Consider the following 13,814-nt stretch of genomic DNA (forward strand, 5'->3'; position numbering starts at 1 on the left):
CTAGTTCCAACCCCCCTGCCATGGGCATGGGCACCTTCCACCAGCCCAGGTTGCTCCAAGCCCCATCTAGCCTGGCCCTGAACACTGCCAGGGATGGGGCATCCACAGCTTCTCTGGGCAGCCTGTTCCAGTGTCTCACCATCCTCACAGTAAAGAATTTCTTCCTATTATCTAACTGAAATCTCCTCTCTTTCAGTTTAAATGCTACTAAAATATTCATGTTTTAAAGTCAAAGAAATTAGATTAGTGTAGAAGTTTTTCTACCTTAATCTGCAATAAAAGGCTGTTTTTAAGGTTCCATGGTAAGGAGAGTTGTGTCAATGCACTGTTTCAGAGTATAATTGGTCATGCAGCAGCCAATACTCTCAGTATAAGTAATTTTCCTTACAGGCTGGTATATTATGTGACAAAAGTTATGCATAATTAACATTGATTCCCCACACACAGCTTTGCCCATATAATTAGCCGTATTAAGTTCAGTAGAAGTAATTACACCCTCATTTAGATTTGTGCCTAAGCATTTCCAGGATCAGAACCTAAAATGCCAAGATCTTTGAGGAAAGGTCCCATCTTTTTGCTTGTTTCTGTTCCAGCCCTAACATATTTTGAGGTATTAAAAAAATAATAAGAAGGTATGATTTTAATCTCTATGTGTAAATTCTCCAAGTTGTCAACATCTCTGTTTCTGGTCTGGTCCAAAATGTAATTCTCTATTGCCTGTTCACATGCAAGGTATTCCAAAGCGATGTGTATATCAAGAGTTAGCTTAGCACATTGTTTTTCTCTGCCAAAGACCCACAAAGAGACTTTAGGGATAAATGAGTCTGTTATGGTGATTAACAGTACAGTGATGCATAGCACACAACTGACTACAAACTGCTTTAGTTACAGTACTCATGTTTGTTCCTAATTTCCTCTGTGGAGTGTCAGATTCAGGGATGAAGTGGTGGACTAATCAGGTTTATGGCTATTGGCTGGGAGAAGAAGGAAAGGAAACATACGCTGATAAAACCCTGGCTACCTCTCCTGTCGGTGTTACCATTTAACTTCAAAACATTTTAGACTCTCAGCCACCCTTCCTGGCTGAAGATGTCTCCTGATCTCACTGCTAGAAACTGTCTTTCTCTCCTTGTTTGGCTATCACCCTCTCACAACAGACCCCTGCAGCGTTTTCAACATTGCTCTGGCAACAGCTGGCAACCATAGGCTTTTTAAAAATCACCAAAATGCTGCTGTGCTCTTTTCCTCCCTTGGACACCATCACAGATAAGACAAAATGTGATTCTGATGATCACTGCAGTGTGCTTATTTGCATTACAGCATCCAGCCACTAACTGTCTCAGTGCTGTACCCTCCTGCAGGCAGAGAGCAGACGGGTAAAAAATGGCACCTGCAGCACAAACGTAAAAGTATATAGAAACCTACATGTCTGTGTTTGTGTTCTGTACTTTTCTTGAATGACTCCCACTGATTCTGCCTACTTGCTTGCAAGACATGCTTAGTATAACTGAGGAGCTTCTGACTTGCTCTTTCTCAGATAGCCATAAGTATACATTTTCGTGTTGGCACATAGACCTTGTCAAAAATTATGATTGCTTTAAGAGACAAAGCTACTGACATTTCATGGTGGCAGTGAACATGTGTCAGAAGATAGTTTGCACCAAAACAATTTGTAGTTTTCCTTCAACAAGCCTGAGGAGCATGAGATTGTCAATGTCACTACTCTTTTTCCAGTTTTTATGAAAACAAAAAACAAAACACAAAGCCACAAAAAAACCCCATAATGGTGTTTTTCATTTTTGTGTCAGCTGCAGCTGAGTTTGGACCATTTCTACATCCTATAATGCAAGTGTCCTCCAGCCACTGAAGGTCTGCAGGCTGAGGGTGAATGTCTGTGGACCTGCAGGAAAGAAGTGGGCATTCTCAGAGGTCTGCTGGGAGTGGGTTCACAGGGTGGTTGTGGCTTTGGCTTCTTAGCACATGGGCCCAGACAGCCAATGTGCCAGGTAGGGAATGATCTAAACTTAGCAGGCAGCCCATAGGAATGACTGAGCATGATGGCGTATCCAAGTAGAGGTTTTGCATGCACACGGCTCCAAGTCCTCAGCCTTTTACTAAATGTGAACGTTTACATCCATGATGTGCCTTCATATATGCTTGTGTACGGGTTAGAGAGCTTAAGCAGGCCATGGGAGATTGAGGTCCTAGCCCCTCCTTGGCCTGAGAGAATTCAGATCAATGTCATCTTCTGCGGGCTGTGCTGAGGAGGGGAGCGGAAGGATGCTGTGCGTGAAGGTGGTGGAGGAGAAGGAGAACAGAGGGGAAGGCAGGACAGAGCTCTGCAGGCAACAAGGGAAAAAAAAAATCATAATCCACCAGGTACAAGTCCACACGGCTGCCAGGACTGTTCCGAGGGCTTTGCCTTGGTGATGGCGGGTGAGCCCCTCCAGCCAGCCGCGGCCGCTCCGCCGGTGCTGGGAGAGCCTCTGCTGGAGAGACAAGGCTCTGTTTGGTGTCTGAGAGGGATTTTCTGCCCAGGCAGCTGTGCTACAGTGTAGGCAGCTCAGCTCAAGCTGCTAAAAGTGCTCTTTAGCAGGCACAGCGGCATCCACAGATGGGGTACAGCTTAAGACGTGGCTCTGTTAAGTACGAACGGGGTAGGGACCATAATTTTGTTTGAACTCTGCTAGCAAAAGGCGGTAAGGGTCGCCTGAGTCTGAAAGTTAGCCTTGACCCGTGCTTGGCTCCGAAACAAGCTTGAATTCTGGCCTTTGCTTTCATACCTTTGTAACGCTGCTAAATGCCATGGTTCAGGAGAATTTGTGTTTGGTGCAGCATTTGTGCAGTACTCTGCTTCACTTTATAAACACCTTTTATGTAAATCAAGTGTTAATTATCCCTGCTCTGTATTTTGTGTTGAATATCATTTTTTTAATTACAGGCTTCATCCCAGGTTAAGCCTGCATGCCTGTTGTTGAGCCAATTATCATAAATTCCCCTGTAACAATTAACAATATTGGTACAGAGCTGCATGTATTTTAAATGTTATAATTATGCTCAGCTCTTTTGTTAATTGGCCTATCTGACTCTTTACTTTTTATGCTGCTCATCTGCTCATTACCGCAGCCATTTAATTCAATTAGCACCTTAATTAGAAGAACAGCCATGTCCAATGTCGTAGGACTTGTCAGAGTACGCGGCTTGATTAGCAAAGACAAACACACCATGCAAATCAGGCTGTAACATTTGGGGGCGGCAGGAATGGAAGGCAGCCAGCTGGTGAAGTGGAAAAGGAGCGTGTCTTCATCCCCCAAAGCTTTGCCAGGAGAGAGAAAATAAAGAAGGCATCAGACTGAGGAACGAATAAAATAATTTACAATTCCACGAGTTAAGGCATCACTTAACATGAATGGTGTGTAACTCCTGAGGACGGTGTCACTACTAAATTATCTCCTACCCCCAGTGCTCTTAAAAAAAAAAAAGACAAAAAGTGAGAGAGATGTGTAAAAATAATACAGTAATCTCCTACCGTATCATATGTCCTTTTCAGAAGATGAAGCCAAACCCCAAAGTCTAGATTCAGAGGGAGAGGGAGAGGAATAAAAAGAACCACCCTGATCCTGGTCCTTGGTGTAAATCCGCACGGCTCCACTCATCAGTGCCAAGCGAGGAGCAGGCCCAGGGTATTTTAAAATCACCCGTTTGACCTAGGCCCTTCCATCTGAGATAGCAGCACTGCTGAGGAGAGACATGCGAGGCTGTAGGAATGGTATTTAAAAAAAAAAAAAAGCAGCTTCATTTTCCAAGAGCAGTTTAAGTCTCAGTTTTGTTTTGTGCCAGTCTACTTAAATCTTTATTCCCTGCCTATTAATTCTCCTAATTAGAATTAAATGAAGCATGTTAAATTGCTAGATTAACCAATAATTAAGCAGGCAAAGCACTAACGTTTAATACACACAGGCAGCTCTTTCTCTTCTGTGATAGCACCGTGTCATGCCTGCTCATTTTATTTGAAAGGAATTAAGAGGCTTGTCTTCTGTGATCAACACCCCCCCTCCCATATTAACTTACATAAAATAAAGACTTTCCCAAAAGAGGATCAGTTTCCAGATAGTTATCAAGGAACCCTTGATTTTATTTTTTAATTCCTTATCTGTGAGCCCTTGTGAAACCTATTTGAATCAGTTGGCTCAGGAAATCCAACAGTTGTACATATATTTAGCAGATAGTAGATTTTAATTAAAATGATATATAGTTTGTGTGGTGCTCCTTTTATTCTGTGCTCATTTCTTTATTTCTGCTCATTTAATGAGGTTCTACACTTATTTCCAGAGGATGGCAATCTCTCTCCCTCCCCCTCATCTCCCTGTGTTGTGCCCACCTCCTTCGATAATCATTTAACACGTTTACACATGACTTTGTCTTTATGGCGTAGTCCTGATTGTGGGATCTCGCAACACTGCGCAGTTCTCTTGGCGTGTAGGTGAGGGGCCGTGCAGGCTGTCTGAATCAGTAGGCTCCATCACCTCAGGCGGTCTTGGTGATTTTGAAGGTTATTGCTCGGGTATGTAAGTACCAGCATAGCTGGGGTGGGGAGCAGGACCGGCACGTTCAGAAGGGTGGTTGTGCCTCTTATGAAGGTGCTTATTGATATATATGCCTTGAGCATGTAACTCATTCATGTACAGAGGGCAGCAAAGGCTCATGATAGGGATTTCATAAAGCTGCTCGGTCCAGTGGTAACCGACCACATATGTTCCTGTCTTTTATTCGTCTGACTAATGCCGTTAGACAAAATTTGGAATATTTTTGGTTGTTCGCCCCAGGAGTGGAAAAAATATGGTGGAGTCAGATGCTTCTCTAGGTATGCTTACACAGTATTTTGCAGGCAAGTCCAAATTTATTTTGCTTCTGTATTGAGCGATGTGCCTTTGAAAAGGAAGCTGTGGCGCTGTACTAGTGAGCCATGACTTCTGTTTTGAAACCGCTTTGCAGCTGTTTGGCTTGCATCGCTGACGGGGTAACTCTGCCTTTGATGAAATCGCGTAACAAAAAAAGCCGGCCCAGAAGTCCTGTTTCCCAGAGATACCAAACAAGAGGCTATGTGTCTGCTCACAGTCCCAACTCTCTTGTGGCCAGCACTTTGCCCCAAAAGAGATCTCTCAAAGGGGCTGTTTAAACAATATAGTTGAAATGATGTAATGTCTCGCTGCAGCTGAAAGAGGACAATCTGTCTTGTTTCTTCCCGCTCCAGGTGATCCTACCCCTTTTGGTACTTGTATGAGCATCTTCTGAGATAATTTTTCTTGCCAGCCTGGAGGAAAACCAATGCAACAAAAAAACCTTTTTCCGCTGGCTTAGCAGATTGGATCTGCATACCATACGGCCAAATGAGTATGAAGGCACCACAAGGGCCAGAATAGGATCTGCAGCTGGTGAAAATGGGCAGTGATGGGACTGCCTCTTTTGATGATAGTAAATCAGTAGATTAGCCCAGATATCACTAAATTGCAGTTCATGCTTTTAGACACATAGGCATGTCCTTCAGTAAAATCACTGACAATGAAAGAGAACAGATTTGATTTTATTTCTTCTCCTCAAGTGAGAAGTCCTGCTGGCTTCAGGGAAAACTAAGTGTCATTGCTGAAGTCATCAGCAATGCCTGATTTCAGATTTTTTCAGGAACTCAACTCAGACTCCTTAATAATATGCTGAATTTTAAAGACCTTGCTCCCAGTCTGTGCAAATTTTTCCTAGCAGCAGCTTTCCATCACATTGAGGTAGTTTTGTGTTCTTGTTCTACACACATCTCTAGCCAGCCAGAACACTTATGATTTGGAGTTTAAGCTACTCAAATACTATCATATGCCCATGTTTGCTCTCTGTCTCTCTCACACACTCCACAAGTTAAGACTGCATAGATGAGCATACCCTTGGCTGCTTTGGCATAAGCCTCCTTCAAGACAATGCCAGTGTAATTATCTCAATATGAGCAAGTGCTCAGGGGCTTCCCGAGGACAATTTGTAGTCATAATCCAACATAGGTTTGAACCCTGACAGGTTCAAGTTGAAAATAAAATTAAATCAAAACTATAGTTCAGAGTCATTAGGGGTAACCATGCCCACTAAGAATTTGGCCTGGTTTTGCATCTGGCTTGTGAAGGAAACCAATTTCTGGGCCATACATACCTAGAGATTAAACATGGAGAAGACTCATACATGCCCTCTGAATCCTTCAAGCCAAGAAATAGTGGTGAGGTGATGGGGCCTTGGAAGTCAAGGTAAATGCAAGACGTGAGTGAATGGCTTCATTTCTGAGAGGGGACAGCTTGAGCAAGCTGGATTCTAATCTCTCAGCTGTCCTATGGTATGAACCGTGTGGCCCCTGCAGTACATGCAGAGGACAGTGGAGTCTGCCTTCCCTTTTCGGCTGGCTGGCTGATTGATTCATTCCTCTTCTTTTTTTCAAACCAAGCTCCTTACATGCTTTGGTGAACATCTTAGTCAGTCTCTAGTACCTCTGTCGATTCTGTGTGTGTGTGTCTGTGTGTGTGTGTGTGCGTGCACATGTATTGCACTTCATCTGCTTGATGCAATAATATCCTGGGGGAATGTGCAGGCTGTAAACTTCTTCATAACATCCTGTTCCTGCAACTTGAAGATATTGACTCTGAAGGGAAACAATGGCATGAATAAAATAAAAATAAAAAAAGTTAATTATCCTTTGTGTTTGTAATTTAATTAAAGATGCAGTAAAGTTTTACTGTTTTTCCAGGTGATGATGTTTAGGGCTCTGAAAAGCTATTTGTGCTGGTGAGATTAAAGTGCATTTTAAAATGTTCCCCGAGCACTTTCACATTTGTTGATAGATTTTTAAATTAAACTTTAAATTGTAATCTAAATTACCTCCAACAATTCATGGTCCCTGTAATGAACTCCCACCATTCCTGCTGTCATCTGACTATGATATACTGTAAATGGTAACTGCTCAGGGTTTTACTGAATAGTGCTTTAGTATTACTGCACTATATTAGTTGTGTACAACCCTCAAAAAGAAATCAAAGCCCAATGCAGGTTTGGTTTAGCATAGTAACTTTATTATTTGCTAGTCTTTAGTCTTAGTGAATGCCGCTGCTGTAATCATCTGGGACCTCATCGAATATGCTTTCAAATAATTTTTAGGAATTCCTGTCAAGGTAAAAGTATTTGCATTTTACCAGCCAATGAGCTTTTGGACATTAATCCTTAATGTGTAAAATAAAACTAATTGGGGAATATGAGTTCAAGTGTTCATTCGTAAAGTGACCATGGCTCATTGGCCCCTGAGGCACAGTTAGGAAAAAATACTTTCATAAATGATTGATGCAGATTCAAAGAGGAAGAGAAGGTTGCAGTGGGATAGTGGAAATAATTCACCATGGGCTGCTCCATGATATGATGTAGATATGCGGAGACCAAGTGGTTTCCAAGGAGGTGCTCAGAGCAAAGCAGAGGCTAACTTGCAGATCACTGATTACTCCTGGTAGATCATATTGCCTGAGGCGTATGGGCCTGTTCCTGGGATGAAAAGAAAGACTGCAAATGTAAGGTGATCTAACATCCATGGGAAGCTCTCAAGGATCTCTGAACACTTACACATGCGGAAAACTAGAAGAAAAATTTATTCCTGTGAAATAAATTAAAAAGAAAAACAAAACCCACAAAAAGTCTAAGAGCAAAGGCCCTAGGGAAGAGCAGAAGGAAAAAATAAGCAGACCAGGGACTGCTTTGCTGCCCAAGCATGCCTGATTAGGCTCCAGCAACCTGTCATTGTAGGGACTTACTGACACAGGGGTTTATCTTTCTGCTGGAAAGCTTTTGGTAGACTTTTCTTCCACGCAGCTACATGAGTTGTACAGGCCTTGGCTTTTGGTCTCCATGAATTCCCTGTTTTAATTGCATATTATGTGAAATGAAAACTGGCTTGTTCGGTTGCATTTGATTTCTTAGTTCTCTTGTTATGAGAAAAACAAACACTGTTTGTGTTTCCTGCTCACCTTTGCCATTCATCATCATTCAGCATGTCAACTGTCATGCTGGTAGACATGAACATCAGGTTCATTGCTTTTTCTTATTCCAACCCCCTCATTTTGGATGAGTTCTCCATTTACTCACAAAGCTATTGTACTCTTCTGCTTCAAAACCTTCCTTCCTTAAACTTTCCACTGTTGTGCTACTTGAAGGAGGATGTCAGTGCCTGTGGTGCTGGCATGCTGCAGTTGCTGCCTGCCAGGATGACCTGCACTCTGCATGGGTTTCCTTTTTTTCCCTTACCATCTGCCTTTTACCATCTGTCTCCTGTCTACCAAAGGTAGATTGTGCCAGACTATCCTGATAGCTTCCCTTGATAAGATAACCGATTTTCTAGTCAAAGGAAATGCGTTAGATACCATCTATCTGGACTTCAGTAGTGCATTTGATATGGGGTAATGATCAGTTGAACTGGAGGAGATGGGAATGAGCAAAAGGATTAGAGAGTGGGTCAGAAGCCTGCTCAAGTGGGACAAAACGGAGAAGTCCTGAGGTGAGAAGTGCTGACCTGAAAGATGGTCACTCAGAAATCACTTCTGGACTGGATCTTGTTGAACATTTTCACCTGTGACTGTGACAGAAGGAAGGAAGGAAGGAAGGAAGGAAGGAAGGAAGGAAGGAAGGAAGGGAGGGAGGGAGGGAGGGAGGAAGGAAGGGAGGGAGGGAGGGAGGAAGGGAGGAAGGGAGGGAGGAAGGGAGGGAGGGAGGAAGGAAGGAAGGGAGGGAGGGAGGGAGGGCGGGAGGGGGTTGATTATAGTGTTTGCTGATGAACCAAAACTAGGGGCTAGCTGTAGTCTGGAGGAGGATCAGAGAGTAGCATAGAGAAAGAACCTGGTAACTTCTGGACTGGAGGTAACGGTGAAATTGTACTAAACACAAGTTCATGGCTAGGGACTGGAAATGAAGATGTCAATACAGTCCAGGAATGACTGAGAAGTAAAATGAGGCTGTGGCGCTGGCTGGTCACAGCTGACTGTGATGCAGATCTTGAAAACTAAACTTTGTAGAATTGCCAGGAAAAAAGCCTTCAAACAGACAAAAAGGAGGCTAAGTGAAGATCTGGATACTTATCTAAGTCTGTTAATGTAAACACCTTGGTGGGAGATGAAGCTGAAGAGGCACTGTGGCACGTGAATGTATTTGGGTGGAAACCTAGGCTATAGAATGTCTTTGGAGTGGCCTACAAGCAGAACAAAGGCAAAGAAAACTCCCAACCAACAGCAAAAAAAGTTTTCATAGCTCTTGATGACTGAGAAACAGCATTGTTGCCTGTGAAATCAGGCATCTCCAGTCCATGACCCAGGAGATCTCTTCCACTTAGATTGCAAGCAAGTGCAGTGGCTGCCTGTTTGTGCCGTGTGCCCCATCCCTGGCTATGGCTTGGAGTAGTCACAAAAATATTGATGGAATTATTGAAGCACAGCATTGTCCCACTGCCTGGTCCCCTTAAACAGTGCCCATGAGGCAGAGAAAGTATGTGTGGGAGGCGGAAAAAAAGAGACCTAAATGGAAGTCGTATGGCAGTGAACAGGAAGGCACGCTGACCCAACAGCTATTTATTCAGATTTCTTGTTGGGTTTTCATTTATTATAAAAACAATCTGACCAACCATGAAACAGAGCTATGAAATGAAGTGATAAAAAACATTTCTTCTCCCTGCACTGCACAGCTTACATTTTACATTATCTCTTTGCCTCTCTCCTTTCCATTTCTCTTCTGGAAAGATACAAAGGAAAAAAAAAAAAAGAAGAAGAAAGAAGAAACCACATTATATGATGAAACCTCAAGAAAAGGAGATTCCTACAGAAGGCATGAAAAATTCTGTATCTGTTTGACATTAAGCTAGTTAAATACTAGCAGTAGATAAAGGTGTTGCAGCCTGTTACTAATGGATCAAAATGTGGTTGACCTATACATCAGAAAAAGTAGTTGTAAATTGGTAGTTTTGTCCAGGAAAATTATTCAAGAGAGATAGTTTCCAGGCAATTCAATATATTTACATTTATTGCTAAGATAATAGCCATATTTTATGCCACTTTTTTAAAAGAACAATGGAAAAATTGAAAAGTTTCAGGAAAAAAGTTTGAAAACATAACTTAGGTCTGGTACAAGATGTGTATTTTTAAGATATTTAGGGAATTCCATTTATTTAATTTATCCAAAAAGAGGTATATGAGAAATGGCTTATAGCAACAGGCAGTTGCAGAAGGGAGGTTGGTGTGTTTTCAGACAAGGTGTACACCAAGACCCAGAGGCTGGGGTGGAGCACTGGATGCATTCTGATTTGAAAGGTGGTACTGTGCTCCAGTGAGGCTATTTACCCAGGAGGGCCACTCTACTACTTGTAAGTATTAGATCAGGTAAAGTCATGATATTTTAAAGAAATTATGAATTTGACGTGGAGTTTATGGGGTGAAGTTTCTTTGTAGTAGGTCTGACTGAGTTATCCTACTGATGCATAAATCTGTCAGTTTTTAAATGCCTCTGCCTGCCAAAGGCCCCTGTGTTTATCAGTGTGCACTTTTGAAAAATGCGTATTTCTTATTTTCATTTTTCTTCCAATTCAGAAATTTAAAGGAGCATGGCTTTCAGTTTATACTCAATTTCTGCCATTGAAGACAGAGACCTCAGAAAGCATTCCTCAGCTCTGAGAAGCAGAGCCCATGCTAAGCAATCCTCTGTACCTACACAGGAGCACACGCACTCTTTGCAAAAGACAGGGAGCAGGATGCTCCTTTTGTGAAGAAAGTGAGACTGCAGAGATAAGAAAAACAGGTCTAAGATAAATTTTACCTATAGTTCTACTGAAAAAAAAAGATTAATATAAATATAAATTCAAGTGACTATCTGCCTTCAACTTTTTTTTTATTTTAAATAAATGCTGTTATTTCAGCTCTGTGTTCTTGATGATGAGCAATTGATGAGTTAATTGCCTTCCTATTCCCACTGAATTGAATAGGAGTGTGTCTGCAAATACTGGGTCAGCCGTGTGAGTAAAGCATTCATTGTTCACTGCTTACAGAATCCCTGTGCTATGACAGTAAATATTGTTTTCTCCCAAGCTTAAAGCAGAGAACTCCAGATTTTCCATTTCACTGGGAAAGGCTACTTTTCTTTTTAAAGTAAAATTAATGAAAAAAAGAAAAAAAAATTTTGGGTGCGTGTGTGTGAGATTTATTCCCCCCCCTTTCTCTGATATGTGAAGTCAGAACTTTCCTGATTTTATGCTACATGCAGACAGGCATTTCTCCAGTATAATTTTATCCCCAATTCATAATGTAATTATTTATTCTCCTAAATGCATACATTGTTGTTAACAATCACAAAGCACTTTGAGCATTCCCCTTAAAGGACATTGTTTCTATTGTCCCCATTTGAGAGTAACTGAGAAATGCCCTGCAATGGATCTGATGAATGAATATATATTGCTGTTTTACATGTTGCTACCTATAGACAGCCAGTCCTAATTTAAGGTGGGAAGCAGATAACAAACTTCACTGTGTAAAACAGGATACAATCTCTCACTAATAGAAATTCATATTCTGTATTGTACATGAGGCTGTTGATGTTTAAAATGCTGCGGTGGTGCTAACATTAGAATTCAGAGATATTTGTTAACGCTTCTCTTGAGACTGTTCATACACACACACCCTCAAAGAGATAGCGTGAGCCTCAAAATGAATTTGTCGGTGAGGCTTCAGAGCCCTATTCTATTCACATATGGTTTCATTTTTCTCAACGTGACCTTTGGTTCGCAGCAGCGATGGCTTTGGTTTGCTACTGGTTTCAAGGCAGCAGCTTCAAAGGAAAATGAGTCCATGTCTTTTTTAGCTCTTAACAAAACTGTGGTCTTGTAGTGAACAGAGAGATCATATCACCCTCACAAACCGATACATGCAGGTTAAAGGATGTCTGCCCCGTTTCATGAGAACGCGGGTCTGTCGGACTGCTGCCTGATTTCAATAAAAATGAATGGGAAAGTATGGAAATGTGCAGTGAATGAGCAACTTCATGGATAATAGACCTTTACTGTTTTTATTATAAAGAAAGAAATAAAAAAAAAAAAAAGAGGTTACAAAAATGAGCATTTGGATACTTTTGAGTTCCTTGTGGTGAAAGGTATTAAAAATATGAAAGGTTGGTTTTTATAAATGAGGTTACCACAGAATGATGATAATTAAAAATACTGCTAGCAGCACTCCCACATCAGTAACTGCATGCCTTGGATTTTTTAGTCTTGTTTCATTTGAACTGTTGCTAATAGTGCCTACTATGGATCAGATGCAAATATTTCTGTTCTAATGCTATCCACATCATGTTCTTGAGCACAAAATATTTAGAATTCCCCAAGATTATCTATTTATTTGCATTTCAATACATCTAGGGAATAAAATCCTCCTGTAATAACATATAGGTATGTTAATAAAAGTACAGTTTTAAAGAGGTGTCTAAGTGTATGCTAAATTATTTTAATCATTTTGTATTATTTGCTGGCTTGGCTATTGCCAAGTCATGAAAGACTGAAGATAATCTACATTTATTAGACTAAAATACTTCTGCATTGATTTTAAACAGAGGATAGCAAAAATGGCTGAAGTTTGAATGACAGTAGCAATCCTCTCTTAGAATTAATACTGTGCTGTATCTGAAAATAACCACTCAGACTGGAAAAATTTGAAAAGAAAATTTTGAACAGTAGGCAGTAGAAAATGTGTTTAGATCTGCGGAGGTTAAACAATGCTGTGCAGTGCGCATGCTTCTGGCTAGTTAAAAGCCTGTCCTGCAGACGCTGATATGCTTGAGTAGCTGTACTCCCATGAGTAGCCCAATTCAGGGCAGCATTGCTACTCACAGAAGTAGTAATTTCCATTAACTGATGCTTTTAAGTTGAGCAAGGACGTGGTATGGTTAAAGTTGATGATCATGTGAAATGCACAAGCTGAATATAGATGTGAATCATTATTTTAAAAGGTGTGCAAAATAATTAGGTGTGGTGTTGACATAAGAACCTTTTCTTACATAATTGGAAAGATGGCTTGATAGGTTAGTTGTTTTCTTTCCTTTTTCCTCCCATCGTTTTAAATTCCTTTGGAAAATGGAACACAAGACTAGAAGTAAACTTGCCCCAAAAACATTACCACTGAACAGTGTTCAGAGTATATGAGAGTTCCTTGGGTAATTAGAGCAATAAAGGAACACTATATTTAAAGGAAAACACAAAGCATAACAAATGTCTGAGGTGGATTGCTACGGAGTCAAATGCAGGGTTAGGAAATGACATTTTTCATGTGGGGAAATTGTAGAGTAACAGTAATGAACTTGGCAGCTTCAAGAACACACATGAATGAACAGAAACTATGAAACAGGGCTGCCCTGGCAGCTGAACAAGGGAAGTTAACATCAGCCTCTGCAATAAAACTCAAGAAAAAAAAAACAATGAAAGTTGTCCACGGAGATGGTATCGAACATAGGGAAATGGCAAAGCCGAAACATGCCTTTCTCTACCACCTATAAAGGCTGTAGTAGAAGAAATGACAGAGAAGAAAGGCACTGAGTTGGTGTCAGCAGTGCTTAAAGTAGCCTGAACCCTCCAAAATGTATTTTTTATTTATTCTTCATGTTTAGTTCCTGCCACAATAGGATGAGTCAAATAATGAGGATGATAGGTGTGCACGTGTGTTTCCAGACCCAGGGTTTGCACCCAGCAGTAAGATGAGCTCTGTGCTGTGGGACACTGTGGCTGA

General features: G+C 41.2%; 1 long non-coding RNA gene across 1 annotated transcript in view; it reads right to left on the reverse strand.

Annotated features, from left to right (window-relative positions):
* Window positions 1-13,814, reverse strand: part of LOC308054367 — a 360,286-nt gene that overhangs the window by 304,892 nt on the left and 41,580 nt on the right. The window contains exon 1 of the long non-coding RNA XR_013924082.1: window positions 1-13,814. This exon is cut by the window's right edge and continues 41,580 nt beyond it. This is a non-coding gene — a long non-coding RNA (uncharacterized lncRNA).

This window comes from Falco punctatus (genome assembly GCF_963210335.1).
Source record: "Falco punctatus genome assembly, chromosome: 1".
In the NCBI taxonomy this organism is placed as follows: domain Eukaryota; kingdom Metazoa; phylum Chordata; class Aves; order Falconiformes; family Falconidae; genus Falco; species Falco punctatus.